This window comes from Typopeltis vanoorti, chromosome 16 (assembly GCF_054136105.1).
Source record: "Typopeltis vanoorti isolate ZY-2024b chromosome 16, IOZ_Tvanoo_1.0, whole genome shotgun sequence".
Lineage (NCBI taxonomy): Eukaryota > Metazoa > Arthropoda > Arachnida > Uropygi > Thelyphonidae > Typopeltis > Typopeltis vanoorti.
The window spans coordinates 41,878,518-41,900,559 of record NC_143564.1 but is presented as its reverse complement, the minus strand read 5'-3'; the positions used below and the strand labels follow the sequence as shown (position 1 = coordinate 41,900,559).

Here is a 22,042-nt window from a genome sequence, read left to right as displayed (position 1 = left end):
AGCGGAGTTAATTTTAGACGTAAGAGCATATCGAGGCTTTGGATTAAACTCTGACCATTATATGGTATCAGCAAAAATTCGTTTTAAACCAAAGTGGCTAAAAACACAGAATTGAAAATTCTTACCAGCCAAGCTACAAAATTTCTTCATTACAGGATCCTCAAGTTAGACTACAATATCAAAAATGCACAAACTTAAAAACAGAAACCACACATGAATCAAGGGACATAGAAGATGAATGGGAAAATTTGAAACAAATTCTCACAAAAGCAGCAACAGAAACCTTAGGAATAAAGCACAAATGGATTAGAAAAAGAGGACTACGAGACTGGAACAAAGAAATAGAAAATATAATAAAAACCAAAAAGGACAGTTACCAGAAATGGCTAAATTCCAAAACAATAGCAGCAGAAATAGAGTATAAAAGAAATAGTGCAATTGCAAAACGAAAAGTAAGGAAAAAACATAGAGAAAGATGGAACAATTTCGTAACAGAACTAGAAAAGGATTTATTTAAGCCACAACCCAAAACCTATAAAGTAATAAAAATACATGAATAAAGAAATAAAAGAAAAGATAAAAATACAAACAATAGATTTAGAAAAATGGGTGACCTATTTCCAAAATCTCTGGACAGATGAGAACAATGAATTAAAATTTTATAAGACAAAGAATGACCTAATAGAAAATATCACAATGTTAGAACTGAAAAATATAATAAAGAAGATGAAAAATAGGAAAACGCCAGGAGAAGACAATATAAATATAGAACTCTACAAAAATGCAGGTGAAAAATTTAATGAAAGACTTGAAATTTTTTAATATGGTTTGGATGTCTTGAAAAACCCCTAACTCTTGCAAAAAAGCACTGGTCATCCCAATCTATAAAAAAGGAAATAAAGACAATTGCAATAATTATAGGGGAATTAGCCTGCTGAATACAGGATATAAAATATATGCAGGAATATTAAAAGAGAAACTAAGCAGCATTGTAGAAAACAAATTACTAGAAGAACAAAATGGCTTCCGAAAAGGCCGATCCTGCATAGATCCAATTTTTACTTTAAAATTATTAATAGAAAAGAGAAGAGAATTTCAAAAAGAAACACATGTGGCGTTTATTGATTATGAAAAAGCTTTTGACAAAATTAGTCGACAAAAATTGTTTAAAATATTAACCAATTTAAACATACCAAACCAACTTTTACAATCTACTCAAGAAATATATACAGGAAATAAAATAGCAGTTAAATTAGAACACACCTCAGAATGGAAAGATATATCAAGAGGAGTACGACAAGGATGTACCCTCTCACCTCTGCTTTTCAATATATATATAAATGAAATATTAAGAATCTGGACACAGCATAACCCATTTGGTATACAAATGACCCCGCAAATGAAGATAGATACATTACTATTTGCAGATGATCAAATAGTATTAGCTACATCAGAAGATGACATACAAAGATCATTAAAATCATTAAATGATATCTCAAAGCAATATAATATGACAATATCCAAAGAAAAAACAAAAATAATGGCATTCAAAGGAGAAAACCCAATAAGAAATAAAATAGTGATAGATAATAAAATACTAGAACAAGTAAACACTTTCAGATACTTGGGATGTGATCTATCATATGAAGAAGAAAAAGACACAGACACTAAAATATCAAACTTTGTCAAAGTAAATGGCATAATAAACAGTATATTTAAGTCATTCCTGGTACAAAAACACACTAGAATCAGACTATATAATGTCTTGTCAAAACCAACTCTACTATACGGAAGCGAAACATGGACCATGAAAAGGAAAGATGAAAAACGAATTCAAACAGCAGAAATGAAGTTCCTCAGAAAAACAGCTGGATATACCAAGTGGGACCACAAAACAAATGAAGAAATCTTACAATCCCTAAAAATCAAACCAATTAATTACTACATAAGACAGTATAAACAAAAATGGCTAGAACATTTAAATCGAATGGACAACAGCAGACTACCAAAAATATTATACAGATACAAAATAAGTGGAAAAAGAAGAATCGGAAGACCAAGAAAGAGATGGCATGAGACCGGAACAGGCCACATGGCCTATATTCCATGTTAGGAAGAAGAAGAAGAGAAGTTCCAGGATCTGTTCCAAGTTTATATTCATGGAATGGGGGGGATTACGTGTTGGAAAATCTAGTTGAACTAGAATTCACGCTTGGGTAGATATAGATATGAATCTATGGGGGGGGGAGGTGCATAGATTTGTTAAATTTAGGCAAATCGTGTTTTAGCAAATCAGGTTTGACAGTTGTTCTAAAACAGTTGCATGATCTAAGATATTGCTTGACAAAGCATTTGACAGAATACACCATGGATGGTAAGTTACTGTCCCAAGTTGAGAGATTAATGGGTTCAGATGATGGGAAGGTATCGGAGAGGAATGTGTCGAGGGAGATGGAAATCTTACTCACGGGTGATCGAAGTTTTCATTCATTTGGTAATGATAGAAATTTGGTAAGTGTGATGAAGAACGGCTGTGTTATCTCTTCAAGAGGTGCGTATGGAGGGCAGTTAAATAAAATGATACTGTAGGCAGCTGAGAAAGGATATATGTTAATTCAGTGTTGTAAAGTGTACAGTTCTGAATTTTAACCAAGATGTCAGCATGCCAGGTATTATAGCATTGTTGAAGGGGAACAGGCAAGGGAGCTGGACGTAATGGTAAATTTCAAGGGAACTGAACTGGCATGGAAGCAAGGATATCATAGAGCAGTGGAGGGCAACATTTTAACCACAGTAAGCTTATTTACAAAGGCAGTACTGGACAATTGACACTAAAAATGGGTCTCCCTGTTGCAGCGAAGCAAAAAAAAATTATTTGAGTTGCACTCTAATGGAAAAACTTGAAGCAATTGAATGAGAAAGTGAGTTTGCATATATATTGTTCAAACGAACTTACGTTTATGGTATGATCTTTTTCATACTTTAACTCGCTCGCTTTCAAAATATTTTACTATTTCTTTCTTTCTTTTTTTTTTGTAATGTTCCTTTTCTATCTGGGTACTCTGTGGCGTCTGCTACCATTCTGAACTAGCCTGTGCCATAGAGAAAATGACACTAACAAAGATGGATAAGGAAGTTAAGGCTTTGTGAAAGCTTTGATCTGCCCTCATCTGTGTGAGTGTGCAATCTTCACATTCATATCTATGATAGGAATACGATCATTGCATGTAGAACTGTTGCTGGGTTTCTGAGAGACTGATCCATAGTGGAGGAGGTACAAGAAGATAACCAAGACATTATTCAAATATTACAATGTTAACTGAAGTTCTCCGGAAGGAACGTGGGTGTGTTCTAGAGTTGGGTAGATTGGAGGGTGGGTGGGACGACGACAAAAGAAATAAGTTAGTGAAAGTCTCTGCCTCTCGCCAACTTATGCCTCTGTCATATCCTCCCTTGTTTTCCAATCCGCCGAATTTCAGTGGACTAAAGGAAACGCTCAATGTTATATGTTGGGACTCCGTACGAATCTAGTAATCTTAATAATATTTATATAAAATGACCAATATAGAAGGGACGGAGAATCAGAATAACTATATAAAATATTCCTTCAGAAAAAAAAGGTCAGATTAAGATGACCTCTTATTATACATTTCAAAATGGGCACATCGGATCAAAACATGCTTCATTATGAATGATGCTCAATAAACACTAAGGTTGGAATTTTTCATGTTCTGAGCATGATGTTTAACAGTCAGCTTTCTCTCTCAGTAGCAATTTTTAAACTGTGATATTTTTAAATAATCCTTTTTTGCTACATTATTTTAATTGGGATATTTCATCATCATCATGCATATCAAAGATTTAGGCCTAGCGTGGCCTGTTCCGGCCTTAGAAGTCCTCTTAAAAGATTCGTTGAATCTTTTAAGAGGACGTCCTGGTTTTCTTTTTCCTAATGGCTTGTACTTTAAGGCTTGTTTTGGAATATTTATTTCTATTTTTTTTTCTACTCTCTACTGGAGTTGTCCCCAGTTATTAGTCGTGATGATTTGGAAGCGATTTCCAGAATTCTCAACTTTTCCTTGCGAATTCATCTATGTTATCTGGAACACTTATAACCCTTCTTTCCGGTATTCAAATGAATCAACACTTCTGTTAAATTATTGTTCTACTAATTTCGTTTACAAATTAACCGACAACGCGGATGCTTTTGACATGGCACCATTTTGTGGCAGCCTTTTACTCCAGTATTATCGATTTCTTGATTGATTTAAGGAATCGGTTATCGAGCCCCCCTAAATTAACCATTAAAAAAAAATAAAAATACAATATTCATATATTTTTCAAATTAACAACCAGTAAGAATTAGCTGTGGCTTACCATCAGGTAAACCCAGTCTACAATTAACGTGTATTTTTTAGAACTTTGACTTCAATTTATTATAAATATTAAAACAAACTATGAATGGAAGTCCTGAAAAATGAATATTATCTTCTTTTGAAATTTTAAATTGGTGCGTTTCATTTAAAAGTTTGTGTACTGATACTTTAAAAAAGGCGAAATTGATAAATAGATATGATCATAATGATTATTCATTACCGACTTTCGTTTGTAATGAACCATCGTTTACGTACTTGAAAGTAATGTTATAGCTAAACATGAAGTAAGGGATGTGTCGAAATTTTTCACTATAGCCCACTGCCATAGCTGCTTAAGATACGCACTCTGTTAATCAATCGGGCACACCATTAATCCTTCAGGTTTCCTTGGTCGACTTGGCAGTTCATTTGTTACAGCTCTTGTAATTTGTAATTGATGTCCGTTCGTATGTAACAGCTATATGTTCGTGGTTGGTAAACAACTCAAATATCTATCCAGCACGAATTTAAATTCCCTGGGATAATTACCAGGACGGTCTGTTCCACAAGAAAAACAGCCACGCCAGCTTTTGAAACAGTATGCACTGAAAAGCAAGCCATTTGTTGCTTGTGATGGCAATAAAAACGCAGCGACTAATAAGCTAATGCTTATACTATATTAAGAACAGAAGCAGTGGCCTAACTATCACACTGGGAGTCTAACGAAGTGAAGGCACCCAGCAAAGTTATAAGATTGAAGAAACCAGCCCGACTCGCGCTCACCATAAAGTTAATACGAACTTTATAATCACTCACGCAGACACAAATATCAGTTGTCACATTTAAAACAAAGGAACTTTTTTAAATGACAGATGGATGAGACTGCATATATACCGTCATACTGAAATATTATAGTTAATTGCTTAACTGCTATACTGAAAGGAGTAATAACGGGCAAAGAACATGGTTGTTCTAATGTTGTGATTGAGAAAATGATGGATGCGGAACAATAATGGTTGTGTATGCCAATTTGAGCAAGAGGGAGAAATACTGTTATAACGGATTAACGTAAAATGTGGGTAAACACTTGTATGTGCCGTATTTTCACTGACTCTTCCGATTTCGCGAATTATCAATTCACTGTTAACGATTACATATAATTACAAAAAAAAATCTGCATTTTGTTTCATTAACATATTTTTCTAGTGAGCGTGGGGAATGTACCTGGCCAAAATCAACATCTGAACGTGGTAACTTAAGCAGTTTTCAACAGCGAAGGGCAGTCAAACTGCGCAGCTACACCAGTGAACAGAATCAAGAATTTTTGCTGCTCTTTGCAGGCAAAACTATTTTCAAATGCGTCAATTTCGTCAGTGGTAATTCAGATGGCAACACTTCAACTAAACAAATTGCTACATTTTGGAAATATCGGGCTGTCAATAGTGGCATAGCTAGCTGCCATCAATCGTGAGCTGCGGGAGTGGGGGTGAACTGAGCTCGTTGAATCTTAGCAGAACTCGAAGGAAGATAAATTCTTGAAAAAACATGAAATCACTGACGTACTGCTTTTGCGATATTATTTTTCTTCCTAGAGCTGAAAAACGCATCCTATATTTTTTTTCCTGCGCTGTTATATCAATAAATAAATAAATAGAAATAAAATAGCAAAATGCGTACATTTATTATACTGGTTTTCGCGGTATGATTGCTATACTATAGGTCTGCACAAAAAATAAAATATGTATTTTTTGTAGATATATTGTAATATCTTCCACTTTATAATTCTTTGGAGATTAATTAATACTAAAAATATAGAGATATCTGACTGTCATCAAAAGTCAGACCAACAACTTCTGTCAATAGAAAGAAATACGGATTGGGTCTTAACGCTAGTTTTCGATTTCCCCTCCCTCTTTCAAGTCCTAAACGTAGTACAGATAAAATACATTCAAGTTCTTTCGTAGTGGTGAGAAAGTCATGTTTTCAACTTGAGTTGCACACTTCACTGTACTTCTGCACTGTTGGGTTGTTTTGCTTTACGAAGCAGCTAACGCACGAGGCCAGTGAATTATGACTAAGTTGTGGGCGTTCTTCTAGCCGATTTGTCCATTTTGCTGGATAAAAACTCTACTTTCCGGAGGGGTGGGAGTTGGTTGTTGTTCTTGAATTTACGACCGAAGCAACTGAGGCCAGTGTATCATGTCTTAATTGATTGTGTTCTGGTGGCCAATTTTTTCTGTTTGGAAGGATGAAAAACCCGAGTTTCCGAGAGGAAAAACCTTTTCGTCTTCGTATGAGACCGGCTAACTCATCTTCGGTGGAAAAGTTCGGGATTCGAACCCAGGCCTTTCTTAACCAAAGGATATCATCGATACCAACTGAGCTACGGAGCTTCCAGGCTTTTCAGACTTTGTTCTTTCCGACCATAAAGGCATAGTCGGAGTTACGGAGGCTCATTGTATTAGCCAGCTAATTAATCTTTCCAAGTATTTCGGCATAAAATCTTAGGTCTGAAATGAAAATTTTGTGCATAATCTCGAAATCAAACAGTACCGAGGAACAAAAGGAAACTCGAGTATTCTACCAAACAGTATCAGCGCTTACTCTCTCTCTCTCTTTTTTTTTTTTTTTTTTTTTTTTTTTTTTTAAATAAACGTTCTTGTTGGACATTTTTTTCTCTCACCAAAGACCTTAATCGGCACCGAAAATTTGAAGTGTGTATCGGTGCTCTTAAATATATTTTTTTTTTTTTTTGAAATTTGAAGTTTAGCAATATATTCCAGGAAAAATTTATAAATAATCAAATGAAAACCAAAATAGCCTTACAAAAATCTCAAATTACGAACTTAACTTCGAAGCCACAAGTTTCAATGATCTCGAACAAGCATAAGTTCAATAGCAGAGAAACCTAACACGGGAATTTTGCAACAAAATAAAATACAGGGGTTTCTCAATACTTTTTATGCATAATGGCTAGCGAGTCAGCGGCAAGGATTCACAAGAAATAATGGAAAATGCTGAAAAATTACATCCGACATACTAGCACAGTTTTTCCGGGAACAAAGGCTCAAAAACATCGTGCTATAATAAGTTTGCTGCAATTCTCTAACTTGGTAGAGTAAAAGCTTGTTGTAGAACCGGGTTGCCTAATATGAAAGAATATGCCCAGATAGTAAGTATATCAAGCTATTCTACAGGACCATTACTCCTTGTGTGGGTAAACTCTACACAAGAAATCATCATCTATCGAAATTGCAGTCCCCATGGAAGCAGAAATGGACCTCTATAAGGAAAGAGTGTTCCTCCTGACATATTACCAGCTACGGAACAATGGATGGAAGCGAGCACAGCCCTCAAAAATAAATTTTACAAAAGCCAAGAACTAGAGGATTCGAATTCAGCCAGAGATGGTAGCCGACTACTACCCACTCATTACATATTTGGATCATCTTGTACCACACGTTCGCTCTAAAAAGTAAAAAAAAAAAAAAAAAAAACCTTCAACATGGTGATGTGCGATGTAACGGAATTCGAAACCCAAAGAGGAAGTCACAACCGATCTCTAAAACCGCAGACAAAACCACGTTGAAATTAGATGTATCCTCCGAGCTGATAAACGAACAAAGCCCTTTTCCAGGTGGGAATCGGCAAATAATACAGAGCGAGATCTACAATCTAAAAACCGTCTGTGACTAGACTATATACTGTGGAAGGCATCAATGCAACGGTTGTCAAAATTTCGGCCACTCGCAACGCTACTTTAAGAGCGATTTCTGCTGCGTTAAATAAGGAGAAGGTCATGTAACGGCTTCCTGCAAAAATCAGAAAGAGTCAGCTAAACGCGTCGATGTAGAGACTTGGCAACCGAAAAAAAAAAAAAAAAAAACTAAAGAGATCCACCAACAATTGTGGGCGCTAACAGCAAATGCTGTCCCCCCACCCCCCCAATGGCACAGCACACCAAAACCACCCGATAAAGCGCCTCGTGAGGAGGCGGTGCCATCAAAGCCCGCAGAAAAAGCCGAATCCAACCAAATTCAGCAAAGCTGCAATTTTAGCAGCCACTTCGGGCGAGATGTTAATCGACTTCAGCAAAGCAAACTGCAGCCAGGATTTCAAGAACAAGTTTGTGAGGTATACACAAACAATCCTTACTGCACCAGTGGATGCTTTATCATCATCATCATCATCAGGTCCTAACAGGCACTTAAGCCTCCACGACCTTCCAAGTATTCGTGGACTTCGCAACGCAAACTGTAACTCGAGGATAAGGTGGTTAGCTCTATGCCTCCTGGTGTGTCCTATGTCTGTAGATACGTGTGTTTACGGGCCGATTTGCTGTTCTGGGGGACGAAAAATTCGAGTTCCAGGTGAAAAAAACCCTCTACCTCTGTATGAGACCGGCTAACTCATCTTTCGTTGTAAGAGATTAGATAAACGTTCCTCACGTTACGGACGGAAATCGAACCCAGGCCGAACAAAGGGCTTCGTCTATACCGACCGAGGCACGGAGGCTCACCAACGTAAAAGGCCAAACTCTACAATCTTCTATAGAGTTTGGCCTTTACTGGAACGCCAACAGTCTAGAAAATATAATGTGTGAAATACAAGAATTTACGACATGCTGCAGTCCCGAGTAAGCAAAACGCAACTCCAACCAGCTGACAACTCAAAGCTCAGGAACCATGTGTATACACCAATGACAGGCCCAATGCAGGAGGGGGAACATGGTTATTTTGTCAAGCATAACATAGAACACAATGAAATCCTGCCATTATCAACATATAAATCACAGGATGGAGGTCCTAGTCGCAAATGCAAGCCTTGAAAATATATTCCGCATAACTCTCGAAAACATAATTATTGGAAGCAGACAAACGAAATTATAGATACATGCTAAGCAGTAGTAAGCGACCTGACGCCAATTAGCCAGCCAGAAACGGAAGAACTACAAACTGAAAGTAGAACCCCTCGGCGACTTTACTGGCGCTAGGAACGTCGTGATTCTAGGACTTCCAACCCACATGCTAAAACAAGGCATGACTTCCTGATGTCCTTGACATAACAATCCTTCAAAAATATCACGCACCAATACCAAATAAGTGATGGGCAACCTTGGTTCTGACCACTTTTACTCCAACTGGGCTAACAACACAAAAATATCATAGATTAGCTCCCAACCGTAAACTAGCAAAACGACTGCTCTACACGAATATTTTGACCCAGTTCAATGACCCATCGATTCAAACGAAAAAAATCGACGAATCAGTTTCGAGTTTGGAAAAGCAGATAATTGCAATAACAGTTGCCACTGCTGGTGTGCCAAACGCAAATCCGACCGACTTCCGGAGAGATTGAAGACATCACCCATGAAAAGAAGAGAGCTCATGTGCCAATACCACAGAATGCTGGTCCCAAAGCACTGACATACGCTTACAAAGGGGTTATGAACGTAGTTCTATATGCGCTTAAAACTATCGAAATCAACAGCGAAAGACGAAATTTCATTCCTTAAACACAGAGCCACACTTTGGAAAATGACCTAAAAAGTTCTACGAACAGACTATAAGCCCCTCCCACCAATTCACGGCGAACGTGGTCTAGTTTACCTCCAAGCAGACAACCTAGAGATGCAGTGTAATCCAAACCACAACTACGCGGATCTAGACTTCATCAGTAAATAGACAAATGGGGATGTTGTACGCTAAAATGCAGAGTACGTACCCCCCCCCCCCATACAACATCTCCTGCTGGTATGCAAAATCATTACCAAACTTAAAGATAGAAAAACAGCTAACCCATAGATGGAATTTTTAACAAAATCATCGAATGAGTGCCACATAAAGCCCTGATGCACAATATTGATATAATTAATTATTATTAAGGTATCACTACTTCCCAGCACATGGAGAGTAGCTGACGTAATACCAATCAATCCTCAAATCAGAAAAGCACATAATATACCCTAAACCGTTACCCAATCAGTTTCCTCTCTAACCTAGGAAAAAGAGTTAAGAGGGTAATACTAAGAAGATTGCAGAAAGTCACTAAAGAATTAATCTCATCCCCGACGAGCAATTTGGATTCCAAGAAAACATCGTCACTGAACAACATAATCTCAGAGTTGTGAAGAACAGGGCACAACTGGAAGCAGTATTCAGTAATGATCTTCCTGGACGTTGCAGAAAGTATTCGACCAAAAAAGGCACAGCGATTTTTTTTTCAAATTCCAAGAGAGTCAAATTCCCACGAGGACTGATCAAACTTATCAATTTCTACCTCAGCAATCTCAAAGTCTGAGTGAAGCTGCAGGGAATCAGATCGTCTGAACACTTAATCACAGTAAGCATCAACAGAACTCCCGATTATCATCTTTGCTCTTCGCATCCATGTGGCTGACATCCCAAGCACAATTGCCACCACAAGGGCCCTAAACGTAAACGATACCCAATAATGATACGCGCCTTCCAAACCTACATTCTTCTTCTTCGTTAGTATTCTGCAATTGAGCAGGTTCTTCTTTCAGTAGCAGAAACTTTCCTTCCACTCTCTTCTTTTCTGAGCCTTCTCTTTCAAGGTTGTGTATCTGTCTCCATTCAGCATATCATCTAGCATTGTTTTTCTTACGCTTCCTCTGGGTCTTTTTCCTTCGATGGCATCTCTGATGATTCCATTCCCTCTCAGAATATGTCCGATCCAGTTTCCCTTGCTTCTTTTTATCCTCCTTAACAGACTTTTTTCTTCTTCTACTCTTTTTAATACCTCTTCATTAGTTATTTTATCTGTCCATTTGATTTTTTCCATCCTTCTCCAAATCCACATCTCAAAGCGTTCCAAAAATTTAATTTCTTCTTTCTTCAATGTCCAAGTTTCAGCTGCATAGAGGGCAACGCTCCACACATAACATTTCATTAGTATTTTCTTTACGTTTCTATCCATTTTACTTCTCAATAAATTCCATTTTCTATTAAAGGCATCTCTTCCCATCGCTATTCTTGCTTTTATGTCACTTTTACATCTTCCATCACTGCTAATAACACTTGCTAGATATTTAAATGTCTTTATTTGATTCAATTTTTCCCCATTTATTCTGATATCCATATTTGACTCTTTCCTTGCTATTTTCATTACCTTTGTTTTTCTGATGTTAATTTTCATTCCATAATTGATACAGGATTCCAGTAATCTGTTCAACAGATGTTGTAGTCCTGTTTCAGTGTTTGATAGTAATGCCTTGTCATCTGCGTATCTTATTGCAAATATCTGTCTACCTCTCATCTTTATTCCTTCTTCCGAATTCTCCAGTGCTTCTTTTAGCATTGCTTCGGAATACATGTGAAACAAAATTGGTGACAGAGAACAGCCCTGTCTTACTCCTCGTCCAATGATACCTGGTTCTGTTGTATCATATGTCTCTCACCATGGCAGTTTGTCCCATATATAGTGAAATAATTAGCCTTCTATCTTTCCAATCTTTTCCATTACTTCCACCATCTTATCCCATTTTACAATGTCAAAAGCTTTCTCGAAATCTATATAACAGATGTTAACTTCTTTATTACTTCTAGACTTCTTTCACTCACTATTGTTAACAGTCCAATCGCATCTCTTGTTCCCCTACCCTTCCTGAAACCAAACTGATCTTCTCCAAGAAATTCTTCCACTTTAGATGCAATTCTTCGTGTTAAGATTCTCATAAATATTTTTGCTGTATGGGAAATGAGGTTTATTGTTCTAAAATCCTTGCAGTTCACTGCATTACTTTTCTTTGGTATAGGTATAAATATTAAGGTCATAAAATCTTTTGATAGTTCTCCTTTGTTATGAATTAAATTTATTATTTTGGTTATTTCTTCAGTTCCTTTCTTCTGAAGTTGTTTCAGGAATTCTGCAGGTATTTCATCAATCTACATTAGCAACTGCAAAATGCGATCTAGGAATGGATCAAAGAATGGCGATTTGATGTCAATGTAGACAAAAGTACTGCAGTGCTATTCGCAATAAGATGAATCTCCATGGCAATCAGATACTTAGGGCGTATCTGATTGCCATGGATAAAGAGTTTCGCTTCTCGACTCATGTTGATAATTTTTAATCGAAATCAAACAGGGCAACGGGACTTATACCGATTACTTAATTGAAGGGGCCAGTTAAGCATTGAACTTAACCACTCCTGTACAAGACGCTGATCAGGTCAGTCCTAACGTATAGCTCACCCGCCGCCTGGGATCGCATATTGGATTCAATTATTCAAGTCCAAACAATCCAAAACAAATGTTCACGAAGAGCGTTCAACGCACGCAGCATGCTTCGTAAGAAACGGACATCTTTGCCGAAAAGCTTATATTTCTGATACTAAAAATTTCCTATGCGAAAAGGGATGCAAATTACTTTGCAAATGCCGCCATCCAAACTAAATCATCAATCTACCAAGCAGTAGACTAAAGTGAGCATAATTTAGCTAAATACCAACGTCCCAAAACCATACCGAACAAATAAGTTTAAAAAACACTCATTGCCAGAAGCCCAAAATGGACGACATAAAAGTTGAGTAATGTTTCAAGCCCATTCTGGATCACTACTTAGCGATAGAAACCTCCGTAAACAGGCAAAGTATTTCAAGTAGTTGGCATATTAATTTTTTCAGTATACCTTTGAACTCATTGCGCTCAACTACTTCTCTCTCCCCATTGGATCTTGTGAAGCAATTACAGCTGCATTCTAAAAGGAATAGCAATAATTTTATCCCGTCTACGTAATAACACGTTTTCATCTACGATATCAACGGGGCTGCTATAAAAATGAATTAGATAAAAGATAACAATGCCATGTTAATTTAGGCCACTAGTTCAAGATTCTGAGAAATCTTGACCTAGTGCCCTAATCTAGTAATAGATAATTATCTAATGTTGAATAAATAAAGTGTTAAAAACTTATGTGGTAACGGTATCATAAGTGTGTTTCGAATGTATATTTAAGGCACAGTAGGAAGAGCGGTGGTGTCATAGTGGGACCTCCCGCGAGAGAGTCGCATGACTCCATGGAAGTCGCATGAAACAAGAAATAAAAAGAATGCAAATAGCCCAAACGATCTTGTCTAACACGAAACATATATTAGCAAACAGACAGTATAAATACATGAATGAGGCTGATGCTGTCTATTTCACATTAATTTCCGCCTTATAAATGTGGATTATCCGAAAAGAAAATGGAAAAACTTGGTGATTCTGGAGATGTGGTTAAAGAAAAACGACACAAATCGACCGGATTGAAAAGGTTTGAAACGAGCAATTGAAAGAGCAAGCAAACAACAAAAAGCTAACTGAATTAAATCTGAAAGAGAAAAACTGAAATTTGTAGGACGAATGCTAAAATAAGGATTGGCCAATGACGTCATCATCATGGGGAAAAAAAGAGGAATAGAATGATCAAGAACATTATATGAAGGAACACTGGACAGGTAAATGTACCATCGACATCTTTAGAGATGCACAAGGCAGGGAGAACTACGGCCATCCCTCCGGATCACAGACGGCACGAATGAAAGAATCGAGATCAATGTTAACCAGATTTCAGTCGGATTGGCCAGATGTTTAATGATATCAATTAAAAATGGCCTTTCGAGAAGATTACTTCATTAATCTACTCAGCAAAATCAAGACGCAGGCCATGGAAATATCGTGCTGTTTCTAAAGCAGTGCATGATTCCACCATTTCATGTTGTACAGACAGTAACTTTCAAAAGAGAGAGAGGAAAATAAACGAACACCCAGGAATAAATAGACATATCCTGCCAGACATTATTGGCTTAAGGCGTCAATTAATACAAAACAACAAAGCGAAATTATAGATTTTGCAGAGATACTGAGGAAGGATCTTGAAAGTAAAGTAACTTCCCCCCCCCCCCCGACAGCATCCTCCTTCATACATGTGGAAATGAATAAACTAAGGCATCTATTGTAATGAAGATAGTGTATTATATCCGTTGCATGTGGCAAGCTTTGTTAACTCCAAACATTTCCCATTAGCCTTGTCACACGCATACTGATCCAAGCAACAAAACGTCAATCAAGTTTACATTTGAACAGTGAAATGAGCGAAAGAAATAATGCTATGTGCAAGACACTCCAGAAACTGAAGTGAGTACACGTGCCCAAACACGGGCATTTAATTCAGTTTCTGCAGTGGCTTGTTTAACCATCATTCATAGCTGAAGATTAAAAGTATAATTGGGTTGAATCTAGCAAAACAGAAGAAATAAAACTTGCCTTATAAAAATTAACTACTAGAAGGAGTCGTGACTAAATCACTCTTTAATACGAGGGTTTACTACTAAACAAACCGTTAAAGCAGGCATTTAAGTTATCGTGCGAAAGCATATAGAATATCGAGGTTCTGATCTGCAAGTACGTCTACATTAAAGGAGGGTCAGTAGACTATGGGCGAAGAAATTACGGGAAGCCAGTGTATTATACAGTTAACTACATGCATTCTTAAGTAAAAAAAAACAAACTTCCATCTGCGTATGAGACTCACGTTCAAGTGAAACACGCTTAACGTTCTTCCAAGGCGGAATTCGAACCCAAATCGTAATCAAAGGGAAAATGTCAAAGTCTTCGCGACTGCACTACAGCGACGCAAGAAAAAAGGAAGTCTGCGATATACCACTGACTAAAGAAATGATTGATGACCATGAAAAACAAACTACCACAGAGACGTCGCTCACGAAACAGAACCCAAGACAAAGAATTAACTGGATCAATTTTTTTTTTTTAATCTTTTAAAATTTAAAATCAGCCCACTTGAGTCAGCAATGGTTTTGTTTGGTCTACGTTTACACTGCGCATTGCAAAATTTTTTCTCTCCACAATATTCTTGTTTTTCAGAGTATAAATTTTGGTCTCCAACCCCCCCACTTCGGCACACTTTTTTGGATCGATCTTATTTAACTTCGTGTTACTTAATGCTTACATTCAAAAACTCCAGTAGTCTACCCAATAAATCACGATTTCTAATAACATAACACTTATGTTTTCAGTATTATTTTTATTGTAATCTTTGACACAAAAGTTCAGCAGAGAAAGAAACAAATGAAAATAACTTCACGAAAAGCAATGGACTTTAGTCGATTTAGGCAAGCCCTCATTGGATAAGCATTAGATATCGAACCCGTAGGAGATTTCAGTCATCCCAATGTCTTTTCAAAAAAAAAAAAAGTGCGTATTCATTTTGTAGAAAGTTTGAGTCAAAGGAATTTTCTGTAGTCTCTTGAGATCGAGTTTTCATGAGCCACCAACATGCTGTCCATAAATTTATTGACAGTCTGGGGAAGAATGCAACTTTTGTGAGGATGGACCACTTTAATAGAGAATTAAGGAGGGTAGATTGAAGTTTTTGGAAATAACGTTATAGACGTTACTTACCTGGATTTGAAGCATGTCTGTGATGGAAGATATTTATTGTCCATTTTCAAGTCAGGGAAGGATTAGTTAATCGGTCTGCTATCAAGACAAGCATCACTTGAAGGGGAAGTTAAATACCAACAAACTCTTCAATAGGCACTGAGAGGTTTATGACTAAAAAGAATAAAAGATAGTGAAATTTAGTGAGCCTAATAATTAAGATTAGAACTCGAATTTAATAAAACAGATTATTAATGATTATGAAGTAAATCAATGTATATTTATTATTACATTTATTATATAATAAATGTAATAATAAATTACATTTTGATTTACATGTAAAACTTACATCTTCATGAAATAAGTTTAAAAGGAAATGTAAATTTATACTGACTGACACTGGCTTAAAATAGAGTAACAAATAAGTCCAAGTTTAAGACAGACCCCATTACAAGCCTGAAAATATTCGATATCGCTAACTGCTTAATGAATATTGATATGCAATCCATCCCTGTCAAGTAGTAAACTACACCAAAAATGAATTTATATTTTTAAAACCAAATTTTGTGAGCTATTTAGAAGCATTACTTAGAAGTCTTTCAGAGATCAACACTACATTTCGTGTTTCCAGGCTGACTTGTGAGTTCTGAGGAAGGAAAACGAGTTTCTAAAAGAAAATATCTTCTCATCATTCAGGATATTTAATCCCTGAAACTGTATTTGTTCGCACTAAATGGTGATTGCTTGGTCGAGTGGTTAGTGTATCCACTCTTCAGTAACGATACGACGCTCCGGCCAACCTACATTAGCAACTGAAAAATTGCAGGGCGCAATCTAAGAAATGGAAGAATGATTAAAAGATGGAGAGTTGATGTCATCGCAGACAAGAGTACTGCAGTGCTATTCGTGTGGTTAGTCATGTCATGTGGCTAGTGTCAGGCTGCGGGTTCGAATCTCGAATTGGGTATGGATGTTGAGATTATTTTTTTTTTAGGTGTGAGACCACCGTCCACAATATTGGAGAATTGAGGAAGAGTGAAAAAGTTCCATGTTTGGTTTTGTAGAGCAAGGTTTGCATTATGTAGCAAAGAAAACTACAAAAAATATATAAAATTAATTTAAAAAAATAGGAAAAAATCGTAGCCCACCAATACTAATGCTATCATTTACAAATCTTTAGTGGGTGGGAGTCACATAAAAAAAAAATCCAAATGCATTCCGCCAACGGCATGTTCCACATTACTCGAACCGACATGCATCGTCGGCTTCAGTGGTGCAAATATCGTGTACTATGGGACGTGGAAGCTTGGAGAGCTGTGTTATGGAGCGACAAATCACGACGAATACACCCTCTATCTAGCAGATGGAAAGGTATATAGATGTTGCGGATGCCTGGTGAACGTCTCTTACGAGAGTACGTAACCACACCTATGAGATTCGGAGGTGACGGCATGATTCGGTTTATGGTCCTCTGATGAAACCGCTCTCATCTTTTCTCCAGTTTCTTCGAAGACTATAAGAAAACGGTCACAATGTCCAGCTTCAAATCTACAAAATAAATTCTCTTCTCTTCTCTCTCACGCTGTCTTCCCAAAGAATACCATCTTCCTCTGTTCAAGAAACACATCGACATAATCGGTCGTTCTCCTTAATCTCTTACCGACGTGCGGCCCTGATGTGCTATTGGCTTTGTAACCTTTCCCGTGCGGGTTTAATCAATATACAAACTTAATAATTCCTTCCAAGCAAGGTTGAAAACTTTGCCCGCAGACGATACCAATGTATCGTCTGCGGGCAAAGTTAGACATTTCAAGAGAGCTACTCTACAGGAGATTAAAATGGTCTTCTCAAGCCATTTCAGGCCTCCAATAAGCAAAATGGTGGTCTCGCGCATCGGATGAGAATCATTTCCCTTCTAAAGACTTTGAATCATGGTAGCATTCGAATATGTTTTCTCCTATTGCTCTTCAGTTCACGAGCGTTTCTTCGAAGAAACTAGGCTTTAAAAGTCTAGTGGGAATCCTTGTGAAATTATTGTAAAATTTCAATACTGTTTCGATTCTGATATTTCCAAGTTATCAACATTGCCTTCAAACGTATAGTAGATGGATGCTACACTTTTCTGTAAACCTTAAGTACCCATTTTCAGAGAAGTATACAATGTGGGCGGGAGCCGAGTTAATCGCAGTCTAAGAGACAAAAATAAATGCGATTTTTTATATCATTCTCAAAGTTTCCTTATTATAAAAACAGTTAGTTTTTATAATATATGCATAAGGAACTTACTCCTTTTCATCTTATCCTCCAAGGTCTCAAAATGAGAAGTTACCCTTAATTTTTAACCATCTATGTGAAGGCCACATTTTAACCTATTAAATATTCGCTTTCTTTGCTTTACTATATTGTATTCTTGCCTTTTCCTTATTTCTATATAAATCGTTTCTTATTTTCTAGTTTCTATTGTCTTGGCCTCATTACTGTTGGGTAGTAAATACATGCTGTAAAATCTCTCATGTAAACAACACAAAAATGCATCTGACAGATCACCATCTTTCCGCAAAATTTATGTTTGTTTCTTCGTTCGATATTTTATTTAATAACAAAATTTAATTAGCGAATGTAAACAAATTTAATCTACAGCCTTGAGGGTAGGTTTAAAAGCGATCAGCAATAATTTTTCGGCATTTTCTTCTGTCAATTTGGAAGCTACATAAATCATTTCCACAAATCCAAAATCATTGTTTTAAATTGTCTTTTGGTGATGATTTGCTGCCTTCAAGTGTGGGTTGTATAGACTGTCATTGCTTTTCTTCTGTAAGCATCTTAGACTTACTAGTTTTCGACGAATTTTGCATACACCATTTTCCAGGCATCTCTTTTTGGACCCGTAAGAGTCGAATGTTTGATATTTTTGCATAAGCAATGTTTGTTAAGCAGTAAAAAAACGATTTCTCGGGGCGAAAGAAGTAAATGAAGAGCAACTGCTGATGATCCTAAATTTCATTACGTTTAATAGCTATTTGCATTTAGAAACAGAAGATTTATAAATAAACATACATACAGAGCTTAATTCAGATGTTGCTTCTAAATGGATAAAATGCGATAATTGTCCCAAGACAATGAAGTTCTTCCTAATTGTTTCTTCTTTCGCTTCACTTCTTTTCATGTTATAGTTAAAAACATTTAACGCTATATCCACAGAACACCAAAAGCAATTAAGCTACAAGATGCACGTACGCTGAAAAACAATTCGTGCCCCGCCATTTCCACGGAGTTCTTAATCATATTAACACGCAAGGAAAAAACAAAGAATAAAAAAACCGAGTCTGTACGAAACATTAATGTACCTTGTTAATTAAATGAGGTGAATGGGTGCATTTCAGTGTTTTGTTAAAAAGACTGGAGACTTTTTTTCTGTTCGTTATTAAAACAGCGATATCTTTATTATGCTTCTTATAACAAAATCCTTCAAACTAGTTAACAGGGGGTGATGACTTACAGTATTAATTCCTTTGACTATTTTTTTCCCTTGAAATATAACTATGTGGATTTTTTGTGTCATATTCTTTTATTAGAGAGAGGCAAAGTGCTATCAAGATTTTCTTATACTCTTGGATTAATAAAACTTACTCATTCATACAAAAGGATGCACCAATATAGAATAAAGAAGGCGCATGCTCACTCATTACAGAAAAACGACAGCAAGCAGTTGGGTGGGCAGCATAATGTTTGTACTGATGTTCAGAGGCTTAAGCGCATGATGTGTATTATAGTACGTAGTAGACATAGATGTTCGAAACTGTAGGTTCGAACATCTATTGAAGAAATTGAAGACTATTTTGACTGGCCAAAATGAAGTTTTAAAACGGTAATGCGGTGTAATAATATTTATTCATTCCCACGCTGTACATACGAAAGTCATAAAATATATATATTTTTTTCAAAATCCAAATATTCCTGACATATTCTCCGGGCCTAGTTGGCCAAGTGGTTCAACCAACACGGTGCAGGTTCGAATTCGGCCATGGGCAGGGAATAGTATGACAATAAGAAGTACAAATCCTCTGAATGCTCTTAACGGAGCTCTTTTTGCCGTCTTAACATTTAGAAATCAGCGAACAGTCGGTCTCCATCCTTAGTCATAAACAATAGCTGAGCTTATGGTTACGATGATATTCATGTCCACGGGGGGGGGGGGGGGGAGTAAGACAGAAAAGTGGTAATCTGATCTGAAAGCGTTCTCTGAGTTGCGGAGTATTAAATGACCGAGTTTCCGAGGAAACATGACGTTTTAATTTTTCTAAAGATCTACTAACTCGGTAACGCACTAAAAAGGTTATGCAAGTCAGCGACTCAAACCCCTGTCTTCTGATGGTCTAGCATTTTGAAACCAAAATGTGCCACAAGCTATATGTAGGTCAATATAAAACAAGTTTATACTTAAAACCAGAACAGAAATGGATCCCAAAGAAGTTTGATAGTAACTTTCAGTCATGAGATGAACCAATCAGTGAGTGCGCTTAAAAAGGCACTCACTTAAGGAAGGCCTTGAGAACTTTGATCTTTTTGTACTTAAAGATAATTGAAGGCTTATTTTTTAAGATATTCTGTTTTGTACTTTGAATTTTTAGCAAAAAGCATAAGTATTCGTGCGTTTTCCTTTTTATTTGGGGGGGGGTGGGGGGGGGGGGGGGTGGGGGGGGGGGGGGGTGGGGGGGGGGGGGGGTGGGGGGGGGGGGGGGTGGGGGGGGGGGGGGGTGGGGGGGGGGGGGGGTGGGGGGGGGGGGGGGTGGGGGGGGGGGGGGGTGGGGGGGGGGGGGGGTGGGGGGGGGGGGGGGTGGGGGGGGGGGGGGGTGGGGGGGGGGGGGGGTGGGGGGGGGGGGGGGTGGGGGGGGGGGGGGGTGGGGGGGGGGGGGGGTGGGGGGGGGGGGGGGTGGGGGGGGGGGGGGGTGGGGGGGGGGGGGGGTGGGGGGGGGGGGGGGTGGGGGGGGGGGGGGGTGGGGGGGGGGGGGGGTGGGGGGGGGGGGGGGTGGGGGGGGGGGGGGGTGGGGGGGGGGGGGGGTGGGGGGGGGGGGGGGTGGGGGGGGGGGGGGGTGGGGGGGGGGGGGGGTGGGGGGGGGGGGGGGTGGGGGGGGGGGGGGGTGGGGGGGGGGGGGGGTGGGGGGGGGAAGGAAACAGTCCAACATGTTGATGATTAAAAAAGATGGCTGTTACTTCATTCTGGATGCGTTTTCATTCTCATCTAGAAATGGGTTTAACCCTAACACGGAAGGAGAGGGTGATGACGTCAGGAACACCTATGGATCGCGGCAATACTGGGACAGGTGCCAACATCTTTCTCTCCCACATGCAACTCACAAACTACGTACCTGCTGACATAGAAGAACGGAAGGTGTGGTTACCACCCCCTTGTTGATGGATGGCTCTCGACACTATTCCTCCCCCCCCCCCACGATCCTTTTAAAGAACGTCGTTGTATACTAATGATTTTCATGCGCTATCCAATAATGCCCGTATTCTTGCGTAACCCTGTCATGGCGCCAATGATTGAAAATATCAGTAATTTACAGGAAACATTTCATAATATTGTGTGTATTTGATACAGCGGATCACACAACGAGAAAAATTAGAACGATTCTTATTATTCTTAAAAGCTTTTCCACTGTATTTTCGTCTCATATCTGGACTGGTTGGATGAATGATTACACATTTTTAAACAAATCGGTTTTCATTGCGCTGTGTAGGAGTTTTTAATATTCCATCTTTGTAACACAGACCATAATTTTACTAAATTTTCAGAGCGCGTGCATAGCTAATAATGGAGGTAAGCTGTTTCCCCAATAGCGCCAGAATTGTGTTGACCACAAATGCGTCCTAATCTACTCTATAATATAAAATAAGCCTTTTTTTGTAACGTTTTTTGTCAAGTTATTTGAAACGTTTTGAAACTCAGGGGCTACCCTGAGTGTCGAGTCTTCAAAATTCGAGTCATCAGAATTCAAGGAGAACTGGCCTTCCAGTCCGCAACTCGGGTGGTTGGGCGCCAGGGAGTGAGGAAATCCCCTTTCGAGTTTTCAAAATTGGAGTCATCAGAATTCAAGGAGAACCGGCCTACCAGTCCGGAACTCGGGGGTATACAGATACACACAAATAAAATATCAGCACATCCCAAAAAGACATTGAAACATTAAACAATGATAGAAATGACCAGGTAAACAACATCTAGAATAACAAAACGCTATTTGGAGTACATTTTCCCCCCCTCAATGTTTGAAAAACAGCAAA

At 38.2% G+C, this 22,042-nt stretch overlaps 1 long non-coding RNA gene across 1 annotated transcript in view; it reads right to left on the bottom strand.

The window, feature by feature from the left end:
* Window positions 1–22,042, bottom strand: part of LOC150097971 (uncharacterized) — a 239,864-nt gene that overhangs the window by 77,924 nt on the left and 139,898 nt on the right. The window contains exon 3 of the long non-coding RNA XR_016549599.1: window positions 15,779–15,931. This is a non-coding gene — a long non-coding RNA (uncharacterized LOC150097971). The remainder of the gene's footprint in view (window positions 1–15,778; window positions 15,932–22,042) is intronic.